This window comes from Eschrichtius robustus, chromosome 12, assembly GCF_028021215.1.
Source record: "Eschrichtius robustus isolate mEscRob2 chromosome 12, mEscRob2.pri, whole genome shotgun sequence".
NCBI classification, from domain to species: Eukaryota; Metazoa; Chordata; class Mammalia; order Artiodactyla; family Eschrichtiidae; genus Eschrichtius; species Eschrichtius robustus.
The window spans coordinates 8,129,266-8,143,609 of record NC_090835.1 but is presented as its reverse complement, the minus strand read 5'-3'; the positions used below and the strand labels follow the sequence as shown (position 1 = coordinate 8,143,609).

The 14,344-nt window shown below is 38.7% G+C and overlaps 1 non-coding gene across 1 annotated transcript; it reads left to right on the top strand.

The window, feature by feature from the left end:
• The first annotated feature begins 8,655 nt into the window (after window positions 1–8,655).
• LOC137774370 (U6 spliceosomal RNA) lies at window positions 8,656–8,762 on the top strand. The gene has a single exon (XR_011075891.1). It is a non-coding gene; the product is annotated as a U6 spliceosomal RNA (small nuclear RNA).
• The last annotated feature ends 5,582 nt before the right edge of the window (window positions 8,763–14,344 follow it).

Sequence of the window (14,344 nt, the reverse complement as noted above, 5' to 3'; positions counted from 1 at the left end):
TCTCACTGTGCTGTCCATTTGTCCTTTCCTGATGTCTAATGCTACTGAGCATCCTTTCATGCGCTTGCTGGCCATCTGTATATCTTCTCTGAAGAAATGTCTATTTACTCTCTGCCAATTTTTTAAATTGGGTTGTCTTTTTATTATTGGATTTTAAGAATTCATTACATATTCTGCATACAAGTCCCTTATCAGATATACGATTTGTAAATATTTTCTCCCATTCTGTGGGTTGTCTTTTCACTTTTTTTTTTTAACATCTTTTATTGGAGTATAATTGCTTTACAATGGTGTGTGAGTTTCTGCTTTATGACAAAGTGAATCAGTTATCCATATACATATGTCACCATATCTCTTCCCTCTTGTGTCTCACTCCCTCCCACCCTCCCTATCCCACCCCTCTAGGTAGTAACAAAGCACCGAGCTGATCTCCCTGTGCTATGCGGCTACTTCCCACTAGCTATCTATTTTACGTTTTGGTAGTATATATGTCCATGCCACTCTCTCACTTTGTCCCAGCTTCCCCTTCCCCTTCCCCTTCCCCTTCCCCGTATCCTCAAATCCATTCTCTAGTTGGTCTGTGTCTTTATTCCCGTCTTGCCCCTAGGTTCTTCATGACCTTTTTTTTTTTTTTTTAGATTCCATATATATGTGTTAGCATACGGTATTTGTTTTTCTCTTTCTGACTTACTTCACTCTGTATGACAGACTCTAGGTCCATCCACCTCACTACAAATAACTCAATTTCGTTTCTTTTTATGGCTGAGTAATATTCCATTGTATATATGTGCCACATCTTCTTTATCCATTCATCCGATGATGGACACTTGTTGCTTCCACGTCCTGGCTATTGTAAATAGAGCTGCGATGAACATTTTGGTACATGACTCTTTTTGAATTATGGTTTTCTCAGGGTATATGCCCAGTAGTGGGATTGCTGGGTCATATGGTAGTTCTATTTTTAGTTTTTTAAGGAACCTCCATACTGTTCTCCATAGTGGCTGTATCAATTGACATTCCCACCAACAGTGCAAGAGGTTCCCCTTTTCTCCACACCCTCTCCAGTATTTATTGTTTGTAGATTTTTTGATGATGGCCATTCTGACCGGTGTGAGATGATATCTCATTGTAGTTTTGATTTGCATTTCTCTAATGATTAATGATGTTGAGCATTCTTTCATGTGTCTGTTGGCAATCTGTATATCTTCTTTGGAGAAATGTCTGTTTAGGTCTTCTGCCCATTTTTGGATTGGGTTGTTTTTTTCATATTGAGCTGCATGAGCTGCTTGTAAATTTTGGAGATTAATCCTTTGTCAGTTGCTTCATTTGCAAATATTTTCTCCCAGTCTGAGGGTTGTCTTTTGGTCTTCTTTATGGTTTCCTTTGTTGTGCAAAAGCTTTTAAGTTTCATTAGATCCCATTTGTTTATTTTTGTTTTTATTTCCATTTCTCTAGGAGGTGGGTCAAAAAGGATCTTGCTGTGATTTATGTCAAAGAGTGTTCTTCCTATGTTTTCCTCTAAGAGTTTGATAATGTCTGGCCTTACATTTAGGTCTTTAATCCATTTTGAGTTTATTTTTGTGTATGGTGTTAGGGAGTGTTCTAACTTCATTCTTTTACATGTAGCTGTCCAGTTTTCCCAGAACCACGTATTGAAGAGGCTGTCTTTTCTCCATTGTATATTCTTGCCTCCTTTATCAAACATAAGGTGATCATATGTGCGTGGGTTTATCTCTGGGCTTTCTATCCTGTTCCACTGATCTATATTTCTGTTTTTGTGCCAGTACCATACTGTCCTGTAGCTTTGTAGTATAGTCTGAAGTCAGGGAGCCTGATTCCTCCAGCTCCGTTTTTCGTTCTCAAGATTGCTTTGGCTATTCGGGGTCTTTTGTGTTTCCATACAAATTGTGAAATTTTTTGTTCTAGTTCTGTGAAAAATGCCATTGGTAATTTGATAGGGATTGCACTGAATCTGTAGATTGCTTTGGGTAGTAGAGTCATTTTCACAATGTTGATTCTTCTAATCCAAGAACATGGTATATCCCTCCAACTGTTTGTACCATCTTTAATTTCTTTCATCAGTGTCTTATAGTTTTCTGCATACAGGTCTTTTACCTCTTTAGGTAGGTTTATTCCTAGGTATTTTACTCTTTTTGTTGCAGTGGTAAATGGGAGTGTTTCCTTAATTTCTCTTTGAGATTTTTCATCATTAGTGTAGAGGAATGCAAGAGATTTCTGTGCATTAATTTTGTAACCTGCTACTTTACCAAATTCATTGATTAGCTCTAGTAGTTTTCTGTAGCATCTTTAGGATTCTCTATGTATAGTGCCATGTCATCTGCAGTGACAGTTTTACTTCTTCTTTTCCAATTTGTATTCTTTTATTTGTTTTTCTTCTCTGATTGCCATGGCTAGGACTTCCAAAACTATGTTGAATAACACTGGTGAGAGTTGACAACCTTGTCTTGTTCCTGATCTTAGAGAAAATGGTTTCAGTTTTTCACCACCGAGAACGATGTTTGCTGTGGGTTTGTCATATATGGCCTTTACTATGTTAAGTTCTCTCTATGCCTACTTTCTGGAGGGTTTTTATCATAAATGGGTGTTTAATTTTGTCAAAAGCTTTTTCTGCATCTATTGAGATGATCATATGTTTTTTCTCCTTCAATTTGTTAATATGCTTTATCACTATAATTGATTTCCATATATTGAAGAATCCTTGCATTCCTGGGATAATCCCCACTTGATCATGGTGTATGATCCTTTTAATGTGCTGTTGGATTCTGTTTGCTAGTATTCTGTTGAGGATTTTTGCATCTATGTTCATCAGTGACATTGGCCTGTAGTTTTCTTTCTTTGTGACATCTTTGTCTGGTTTTGGTATTCCAAATACCAAATACCTATTTGGTATAGCAGAGTGAGTGTTCCTCCCTCTGCTATATTTTGGAAGAGTTTGAACGTATAGGTGTTAGCTCTTCTCTAAATTTGATAGAATTCACCTGTGAAGCCATCTGGTGCTGGGCTTTTGTTTGTTGGAAGATTTTTTAATCACAGTCTCAATTTCAGTGCTTGTGATTGGTCTGTTTATATTTTCTATTTCTTCCTGGTTCAGTCTCAGAAGGTTGTGCTTTTCTAAGAATTTGTCCATTTCTTCCAGGCTGTCCATTTTATTGGCATATAGTTGCTTGTAGTAATCTCCCATGATCCTTTGTATTTCCACAGCGTCAGTTGTTACTTCTCCTTTTTCATTTCTAATTCTACTGATTTTGAGTCTTCTCCCTTTTCTTCTTGATGAGTCTAGCTAATGGTATCAATTTTGTTTATCATCTCAAAGAACCAGCTTTTAGTTTCATTGATCTTTGCTACTGTTTTCTTCATTTCTTTCTCATTTACTTCTGATCTGACCTTTCCTTCTGCTAACTTTGGGGTTTTTTTGTTCTTCTTTCTCTTAACTGCCTTAGGTGTAAGGTTAGGTTGTTTATTTGAGATGTTTCTTGTGTCCTGAGGAAGGACTGCATTGCTATAAACTTCCCTCTTAGAAATGCTTTTGCTGCATCCCATAGGTTTTGGGTCGTCGTGTTTTCATTGTCATTTGTTTCTAGGTTTGTTTGTTTTTTAAATTTTTTTCTTTTTTAAAAAAAATAGATTTTATTTATTTATTTATTTATTGGCTGCGTTGAGTCTTCCATTGCTGTGCACGGGCTTTCTCTAGTTGCGGCGAGCAGGGGCTACTCTTCGTTGCGGTGTGAGGGCTTCCCATTGTGGTGGCTTCTCTTGTTGCGGAGCACAGGCTCCAGGCACGCAGGCTTCAGCAGTTGTGGCACACGGGCTTCAGTAGTTGTGGCTCGCAGGCTCTAGAGCGCAGGCTCAGCAGTTGTGGCACACGGGCTTAGTTGCTCTGCGGCATGTGGGATCCTCCCAGACCAGGGCTCGAACCTGTGGTCCCCTGCATCAGCAGGCGGATTCTTAACCACCGCGTCACCAGGGAGGCCCCTCTAGGTATTTTTTGATTTCCTCTTTGATTTATTCAGTGACCTCTTGGTTATTTAGTAGTGTATTGTTTAGCCTCCATGTGTTTGTATTTTTTACAGATTTTTTCCTATAATTGATATCTAGTCTCATAGCGTTGTGGTCAGAAAAGATACTTGATACGATTAGAATTTTCTTAAATTTAGCCAGGCTTGATTTGTGAACCAAGATATGATCTATCCTGGAGGATGTTCCATGAGCACTTGAAAAGAAAGTGTATTCTGTTATTTTGGACAGACTGTCCTATAAATATCAATTAACTCCATCTTTTTTAATGTATCATTTAAAGCTTGTGTTTCCTTATTTATTTTCATTTTGGATGATCTGTCCATTGGTGAAAGTGGGTGTTAAAGTCCCCTACTATGATTGTGTTACTGTCAATTTCCCCCTTTATGGCTGTTAGTATTTGCCTTATGTACTGAGGTGCTCCTATGTTGGGTGCATAAATATTTGCAATTGTTATATCTTCTTCTTGGATCGATCCCTTGATCATTATGTAATGTCCTTCTTTGTCTCTTGTAATAGTCTTTGTTTTAAAGTCTATTTTGTCTGATATGAGATTTGCTACTCCAGCTTTCTTTTGATTTCCATTTACATGGAATATCTTTTTCCATCCCCTCACTTTCAGTCTGTATGTGTCCCTAGGTCTGAAGTGGGTCTCTTGAAGACAGCATATATATAGGTCTTGTTTATGTATCCATTCAGCCAGTCTATGTCTTTTGGTTGGAGCATCTAATCCATTTACATTTAAGGTAGTTATCGATATGTATGTTCCTATTACCATTTTCTTAATTGTTTTGGGTTTGTTATTGTAGGTCTTTTCCTTCTCTTGTGTTTCCTGCCTAGAGAAGTTCCTTTAGCATTTGTTGTAAAGCTGGTTTGGTGGTGCTGAATTCTCTTAGCTTTTGCTTGTCTGTAAAGGTTTTAATTTCTCTGTCAAATCTGAATGAGATCCTTGCTGGCTAGAGTAATCTTGGTTGTAGGTTTTTCCCTTTCATCACTTTAAATATGTCCTGCCACTCCCTTCTGGCTTGCAGTTTCTGCTGAAAGATCAGCTGTTAACCTTATGGGGATTCCCTTGTATGTTATTTGTTGCTTTTCCCTTGCTGCTTTTAATAGTTTCTCTTTGTATTTAATTTTTGATAGTTTGATTAATATGTGTCTTGGAGTGTTTCTCCTTAGATTTATCCTGTATGGGACTCTCTGCGCTTCCTGGACTTGGCTGACTATTTCCTTTCCCATATTAGGGAAGTTTTCAACTATAATCTCTTCAAATATTTTCTCAGTCCTTTTCTTTTTCTTTTCTTCTTCTGGGACCCCTATAATTCGAATGTTGGTGCATTTAATGTTGTCCCAGAGGTCTCAAACTGTCCTCAATTCTTTTCATTCTTTTTTCTTTATTCTGCTCTGTGGTAGTTATTTCCAGTATTTTATCTTCCAGGTCACTTATCCGTTCTTCTGCCTCAGTTATTCTGCTATTGATTCCTTATAGAGATATTTAAATTTCATTTATTGTGTTGTTCATCATTGTCTATTTGCTCTTTAGTTTTCCTAGGTCCTTGTTAAACGTTTCTTGTATTTTCTCCATTCTATTTCCAAGATTTGGGATCATCTTCATTAACATTACTCTGAATTCTTCTTCAGGTAGACTATTTCCTCTTCATTTGTCTGGTCTGGTGGGTTTTTACCTTGCTCCTTCATCTGCTGAGTATTTCTCTGTCTTCTCATTTTGCTTAACTTACTGTGTTTGGGGTGTCCTCTTCACAGGCTGCAGGTTCGTGGTTCCCGTTGTTTTTGGTGTCTGCCCCCAGTGGGAAAGGCTGTTTCAGTGGCTTGTGTAGGCTTCCTGATGCAGGGGACTGGTGCCTGTGTTCTGGTGGGTGGGGCTGGATTTTGTCTTTCTGGTGGGCAGGGCTGCATCCAGTGGTGTGTTTTGGGGTGTCTGTGAACTAAGTATGATTTTAAGGCAGCCTCTCTGCCAATGGGTGGGTTGTGTTCCTGTCATTCTAGTTGTTTGGTATGGGGCATCCAGCACTGGAGCTTGCTGGCCGTTGGGTTGATCTGGGTGTTAGTGTTGAGACAGAGATCTCTGGGAGAGCTCTCGCCAATTGACATTACGTGGGCCCGGGAGGTCTCTGGTGGTCCAATGTCCTGAACTCGGCTCTCCCACCTCAGAGGCTCAGGCCTGACACCAGGCTGGAGCACCAAGACACTGTCAGCCACATGGCCAGGCACGTGGGGATTTTCTTGTGTTTTGGGAAGTCTGAGCTCTTCTGCCAGCGTTTGGTAGGTATTCTGTAGGAGATGTTCCACATGTAGAAGTATTTTTGATGTATTTGTGGGTAGGAATGTGATCTCCACGTCTGACTCCTCTGCCTTCTTGAAGGTCCATCCCAAACAAACTTTTAACAGCAGCATTTGGGCTGCCATGACTGATCAGAATCCTGAAGAGTCACACCCACAGAGTGGATCTGTACCCACTCACCATCTCTTACCCTGTGAATCTTCAATGTATGGGGAGTAGTACATTGAAAGCAGTGGATGGGGGCAGAGAAGGAGAGCAGAGAGAAATCCATGCTGCAGTACATCAGGCTGAGACCTCTCTCCAAGTGCCAGATCCCCTCAGAAGGTGAGGGATGGTCAGGAGAGCTGAGGGAAAGTCTACAGTATAGTGGAGAACATAGCTGGTCTTTGTCCCTGATTCCTGGCACAGAGCTTCAAAAATTCTTGGAATTTCCTGAGTGACAGAACTCTTTGTTTTGCTAATGAGGTGACTTATGGTGGACCTCTAGAGAGCTTCAGGAAGGGAGCTGGTTGCCCAAAAGACCAACCACATGATTAGACAGTTGGAACTCTGGGCCAGCATGACCTCAGGGAAGTGAGGGAGGTAGAGATTGAGTTCAATTTTATGGCCAATGATTTAATCCCTGCTGAAGGGAAAGTACTGATTCTGCCTTCAAGTAATTTGAAGCCAATGGTGAAATGAATGAAAGGAAGGCTATAACAAAGTCCAAACACTGCTCAATTTCAGATCCAATCAAGTCAGCCCCTGCTCTAGCAGCCTGACAGAAACAGTATTTTCCTTTCTATGTTCTTTAATATAAAATGTTTAGCATGCAACCGAAGATAACAAGTCATATGAAAAAGCAAGAAATGTGATCCATGGTCAACAGAGGAAATGGTCAATAGAAGCAGACCTAAAGATGGCCCAGATGTTGGAAAGATCAAACAAGAATATTGAAATAGCTATGATAAAGATGCTAAGATATGTAATGGAAAAGGTGGATAGTATATGTGAATGAATGGGAAATTTAAGGAGAGACATGGAAACAAAAAAGAATCAAATGGATGTGCTAGAGATGAATAATACAAAATTAGAAATGAAGACTTCATTACATGGACTTAACAAGGTACTGGACACAGCACAGGAAATAATCAGTGAACCTGAAGACAGGTTAGTAGAAAGTATACAAATTGAAACAAAAAGGAAAGTATACAAATTGAAATACATAAAAAGACAGAATAGAGAAAAGGGGATCTGAGGGAGAATATAAGAATGTCTAACACATACAATTGGAATCCAGAAGGAGAAGAGAGATTAGAACAGAATAGGATAGAACAGAGTAAAAGAAATATGTGAAGAATAAAATGGCCATAAACTTTCCAAACTGATTAAGGCATTATAGGTTATGGTCACCAATTCCAGTGCATGTGGGGGTTCCCACACACCATCAAGCAATTCCCAGACTCCAACTTGGTGTTCTACAATTCAACTCAATTCTGACACTATATCCAGAGATAGTGTCAGATCCCACATGTTAAGGGTTCAGTCCTATGAAGACTGGCCCACCCACCCACTTCAGACATCAACTGCAAGTCCAAGTTGTCACCTGTGTTTACTACTGACTAGCTATAGATTGAAGGTTCTATCAAGAAAGTGAAAAGATAACCCACAGAACAGGTTTGCAAATCATCTCTCTGATAGGGGACTTGTGTCCAGAATTTTTTTTTAATTATTGGGACTTCCCTGTTGGCGTAGTGGTTAGGAATCTGCCTGCTAATGCAGGCGACAAGGGTTCGATCCCTGGTCCGGGAAGATCCCACGTGCCGCAGAGCAACTAAGCCGTGTGCCACAATTACTGAGCCTGCACTCTAGGGCCCATGCTCTGCAACAAGAGAAGCCACGGCAATGAGAAGCCCACACACCACAACGAAGAGTAGCCCCCAATCGCTGCAACTAGAGAAAGCCCACACACAGCAACTAAGACCCAAAGCAGCCAAAATTTAAAAATTTATAAAAAATTTTAAAAGTATTAAAACTCAATAATAACACAAATATAACAATTTTAAAAATGAGCAAAATATATGAATGGAAATTTCCACAAAGAAGATATCCAAATGGCCAACAAGCACATGAAAAGATGCTTAACATCATTAGCCACCAAATCAAAACCACAATTAGATACCACTTCATACCCACTAGCATGGCTATAGTAAAAAAGACAGTTGATAACCAGAATGTGGAGAAATCTGAACCTCACACACTGATAATTAGACTGTAAAACAGCACAGCCACTTTTGAAAATAGTCTGGTAGTTCCTTAAAAGATAAAACACAGACTTAATAGTGCTCGCTCCGGCAGCACATATACTACAACTGCAGCGACACAGAGAAGACTAGCATGGCCCCTGCGCAAGGATGACACGTAAATTCGTGAAGCGGTCCATGTTTTTTAGTATGTGAAATCTAAAAAATCATACAAATTAACTTATTTACTAAAACAGAAACAGACTCATAGACACAGAACACAAACTTATGGTTACCAAAGGGGAAGAGGGGGGGAGGGATAAATTAGGAGCTTGGGATTAACAGATACACACTACTATATATAAAAGGGATAAACAACAAAAGACCTACTGTAGAGCACAGGGAACTCTATTCATTATTTTGTAATAACTTATAATGGAAAAGAATCCAAAAAAGAATATATATATATATGTATACACATATATGTGTGTGTATACATATATATATATATATATATATGTGTATGAAACCGAATCACTTTGCTATACACCTGAAACTAACACAGTATTGTAAATCAACTACAGTTCAATAAAAAAAACACAGACTTAATAGACTTAGTATATGAGTCGGCAACCCCCATCGAAGGCAAGTGAAAACATGTCCACACAAAAACTTGTACATGAATGTTCATAGCAGTATTATTCATAATAGGCAAAAAGTGGAAACCCAAATGTCCATCAACTAATGAATGGGTAAGTAAAATGTCTTGCATCCATACAACAGAATATTATTCAGCCATAAAAATGAATGATACATGCCACAACATGTATGAAACTTAAAAAAAATACATGCACTAAGTGAAAGAAGCCAGTCACAAAAGACCATATATTGTATCATTCCATTTACATGAAATGTTCAGAACTGGCAAATTCATACAGACAAAAAGTAGATTCATGATTGTCTAGGGCTAGGAGGTAGAGTGAGAAGATAGGGAGTGACTGATAATGGATACGGTATTTCTTTTGCAGGTGATGAAAATGTTCTGAAATTGGATTGTGGCAATGGTTGCACAGTTCTGTGAATACAATAAGACTTTAGATTTTAAATGGGTAAATTGAACAGTATGTGAATTGTATCTCAATAAAGCTATTTTTTTAAACTCTATAGAGTCTATTTTAAAATTACTAGAACTAATAAGTGCAGTTGGTAAGGTTTCAGGTTACAAGGTCAAAATACAAAAATCAATTGTATTTCAAGATACCAGCAACAAGCAATTAGAAAATGAAATTCCAAAAACAAATACCATTGGACTTCCCTGGTGGCGCAGTGGTTAAGTATCTGCCTGCCAACGCAGGGGACATGGGTTCGAGCCCTGGCCCGGGAATATCCCACATGCCACAAAGCAACTAACCCCGTGAGCCACAACTACTGAGCCTGCGCTCTAGAGCCCATGAGCCACGACTACTGAGCCCGCATGCCACAACTACTGAAGCCCACACACTTAGAGCCCATGCTCTGCAACAAGAGAAGCCACCACAATGAGAAGCCCACGCACCGCCATGAAGAGTAGCCCCCGCTCACCACAACTAGAGAAAGTCCGTGTGCAGCAATGAAGACCCAATGCAGCCAAAAATGAATAAATAAAATAAATAAATTTAAAACAAAAGAAAAAAACAAATACCATTTACAACAGCATCAAAACACTGGCCCAAATCAAATACCCAATTAAAAATCTAAAGAAAGACGCTTGAGAGCTGTAACTGAAAATTACAAAATACTGCTTTGCAAAATTAGTCGAAAGCAAATGTAGAGATATACTATGTTCATGAATTGGAAGACTCAAAATTGTCTAGGACGTCCACTCTCCCTAATTTAATCTACACATTTAACATAATCTATTTCAAATACAAGCAGTCTCTTTTGAAGAAATAGGCTGATTCTATTATTTATATAGACACACAAATGATCTAAAATAGCCAAAACAATTTTGAAAATGAGGAACAAAGTTAGAAGACTTTTGATTACCTGATTTCAAGATTCACTATAAAACATCGGAAACCAAGATGGTGGTTTACTGGTATACGGACAGGCAAAATAAATAAATGGAACAGAATTGCAAGTCCATAAATAGACCCTACATATATACTATTAATTGATTTTTTTTAGCAAAGTGCCAAGTAAATCCAATGGAGAAAATAAAAAAATGTTTTAAACAAAGAGCTAGATATTCATATTAAGAAAAAGAACCTTAACCTTTTCCTTATTCTTATAGAAAAATTAAATTAAATATAGCAAAATGTTAGTAGTAAAACCAAGGTGGGGGGTACAGGGGTTTTCACTGTAAAATTCTTTCCAGTTTGTTATATACTTGAAACTTTCTGAATAAACTTTTTGAAAAATAAGATCAAGTTAAAGATGAAAAACATTAGTTTGAAAATCTTAAATCATCAAATTTCTAGAAGAAATATAGAGTATCTTTACAACCTTGAGATAGCCAAAATTTACTTGATGCAAAAAAAATCACTGGCCATAAAAGAAAAAATGTTAAACTGGGCTCCACCAAAATTAAAATTTTCTGATTTTTAAAAGATACCATTAAGAAAATGAATAGATAAGTCACAAACTGGGGGAAAAAAAAAAGTATTTACAGCATATATAGTTGACAAAAGACTGTATCTGTAATATATAAAGAAATAAATGAAAGATAAACAACCCAATTTTTAAAATGAGCAATTTGAGACATCACTTCATCAATGAAGAAATGGACAATAAGTACATTAAAAGATACTCAATATCATTAATTATCAAAAAAATTAAAAATAAAGCCACAATGAGCTACCACTTCACACTCAGTGGAATGCTAAAGTCAAAAGGACAGATAATATTAAATGTTAGCAAAGATGTGAAACAACAGGAATTCTTACACATGGCTGGTGGGAGGCTACACGGTACCATCACTTCAGAGAACTGTTTGGAAGTTTCTAATTAAGTTAAGCACATATATATCCTATTATCCAGCTATTCTACTATGTATTTACCCAAGGCAAATGAAAGCAAATGTTCACAAAAATACTCATAGAAAAATTTTCATAGCAATCTTATTCACAAAAATCAAAAACTGGAAGCATCTCCAATATCCATCAAGAGTAGAATGGACAAAATCATGGTACATTCATACAATGAAATATCAGTCAACAATTAAAGAGAATTTACTTATCCACAATAACCAAAGGAAGAAACAACCCAAGTGTCCATCAACTGATGAATGGATAAACAAAACGTGGTATACATATATGATGGAATACTTTTCAGCTTTAAAAAAGAAATTAAATTCTGATATGCTACAACATGTATGTACCTTGAAAATATTACACTAGTTGAAGTACACCAGAGACAAAAGGACAAATATTATATGATTTCACTTATATGAGGTACTTAGCACGAGCAGATTCATTGACACAACAATTTTGGAAAAATTTTTCCTATCTCTGGGGTGTGCATGAGCGTGTTTGGGCTTCAAACAATCAGTATCAATTTACATGTATTTGAAATCTTTATTTTTTTCAGTGTTAGCTTCTGCATCCGATAAATGGAGCCAATAAAACATTCTTTAGTGGAGAAAAAAATTAACTATTGATAGCAGCAATCTAGATGAATTTCCAAAAATGTTACGCCAAGAGAAAGGAGCCAGACACTACAGAGTAGGTACTGTATGATTCCATTCAAAGGAAATCCAAGAACAAGCAAAACTACTGTGCAGTGTTAGGAATCAGAAAGTACTTGCTGCGACTGGGCAGGGGGTTCATCAGAAGTGGTAGGAGGAACTTTCTGTGCTGGTGAAGATGTTCTTTATGTAGTTCTGGGTGCCAGTTACACAGATGGATGTTGTCACCACATGCTGAAATTAACACTTGAGATCTGTATAATTTATTGTTTGTTAATTACACCTCAAGACAGAAAACTTTCTAAGCGAGTGGGCTGAAAACCAATCTATGGTAAAAGAGGTCAGAATAGTGGTTACCTCTGGAGAGTGGGCATTGACCATGAAGGGATTGACAAGGAGCTTGCTGAGGTGTTGGACCGTTCTACACCTCAGTAGAGGTTGTTTCACAGGTGTTCTTGTATGTACACCTCACCGAGCTGTACACTTCACAACGATGCACCTTCCTGTATGTAAGTTACATCTTGACTGTAAAACAGTGAGTGGGCCAGACTCCCCTCCTCCAACCCCAGCTCCTTCCCGGTGAGTCCTGTGAGGTCACGTGAGAACCAGCCGAGCGTCCACGGCAAGGATGAGCAGGGGTGGGGGGCGCCTCCCTGCTGCCATCCACAGAGAGAAGGGAAAGACAGTGGCTGCCAGTGCACTGGAGTGAGAACTAAAACACTCCAGACTTGATTCCTTAACTTCCACATCTAAGAAACTGAGATAACGTAATTTCCCTAAGTACAAGAAGAAAGGAGTCAAAATACCACCTAGTTGCATTAGAACATGTCTGCAAAGTAATGCTCTTACCAGAGTGGCAACCAGATTAACGAGAAACATGACACCGAAAAAGATTTCATTTTCTATTTCTTGTGACTATTGCTACTTGATGAAGAACTGTTTTCCATATTATTAAGCAGGAGGAAGAGAAAGATTTTTTGCAAAATTTCTGAGGGGGATGTCTGGGAACTTTCAGGAATTATCTGATTTCACTTGGACATCATCACATTTCTTTCCTTGATGAGTGTGTGCCCTGGAGATGCCTGCCCCTGAGAACAACTGCTTTTAGGTCTAGAGTGAAGCAACAAGGAAAGACTTTTCTGAGGAAATCAGGGGGCAGTTGGAAGGAAGGGTAAAAGGAAGACGAAATGGGGTCAATGGTAAGAACAACACCCCCTTTCAGCTACTTTCTGTGTGATGCTAAGGTTACCAGTATCCCCTCTTCCTTGGGTCCAGGGCCCTCCCCATGGGCTCTGGATACAAGAGATGTGAGAATGATGTAATGTCTACACACCCAGCGCTGCAAAAAGGAAACAACACCGTCTTAATCCAGATGACCAGCTAATGATCCAGCAATCCCACTCCTGGGCATATATCCAGACAAAACTACAATTCAAAAAGATACAGGGACTTCCCTGGTGGCACAGTGGTTAAGAATCCATCTGCTAATGCAGGGGACATGGGTTTGATCCCTGGCCTGGGAAGATCCCACATGCCGCGGAGCAACTAAAGCCTGTGTGCCACAACTACTGAGCCTGCGTTCTCGAGCCCACAAGCCACAACTACTGAGCCCGCGTGCCACAACTACTGAAGCCCACGCACCTGGAGCTCATGCTCTGCAACAAGAGAAGCCACCGCAATGAGAAGCCCGTGCACCGCAATGAAGAGTAGCCCCCCGCTCGCCGCAACTAGGGAAAGCCCGCACACAGCAACGAAGACCCAACACAGCCAGAAATAAATTAATTAAAAAATATACATATGAAAAAAGATACATGCACCCGTACATTCACAGCAGCACTATTCACAATAGCCAAGACATGGAAACAATCTAAACATCCATCAACAGATGAGTGAATAAAGAAGATGTGGTATATATATACAATGGAATATTATTCAGCCATAAAAAAGAACAAAATAATGCCATTTGCAGCAACATGGATACAGCTAGAGATTATCATTCTAAGTGAAGTCAGAAAGAGAAAGGCAGATACCATATGGTATCACTTATATGCAGAATCTAAAATATGACACAAATGAACCCTTCTATGAAAGAGAAACACGGACATAGAGAACAGACTGGTGTTT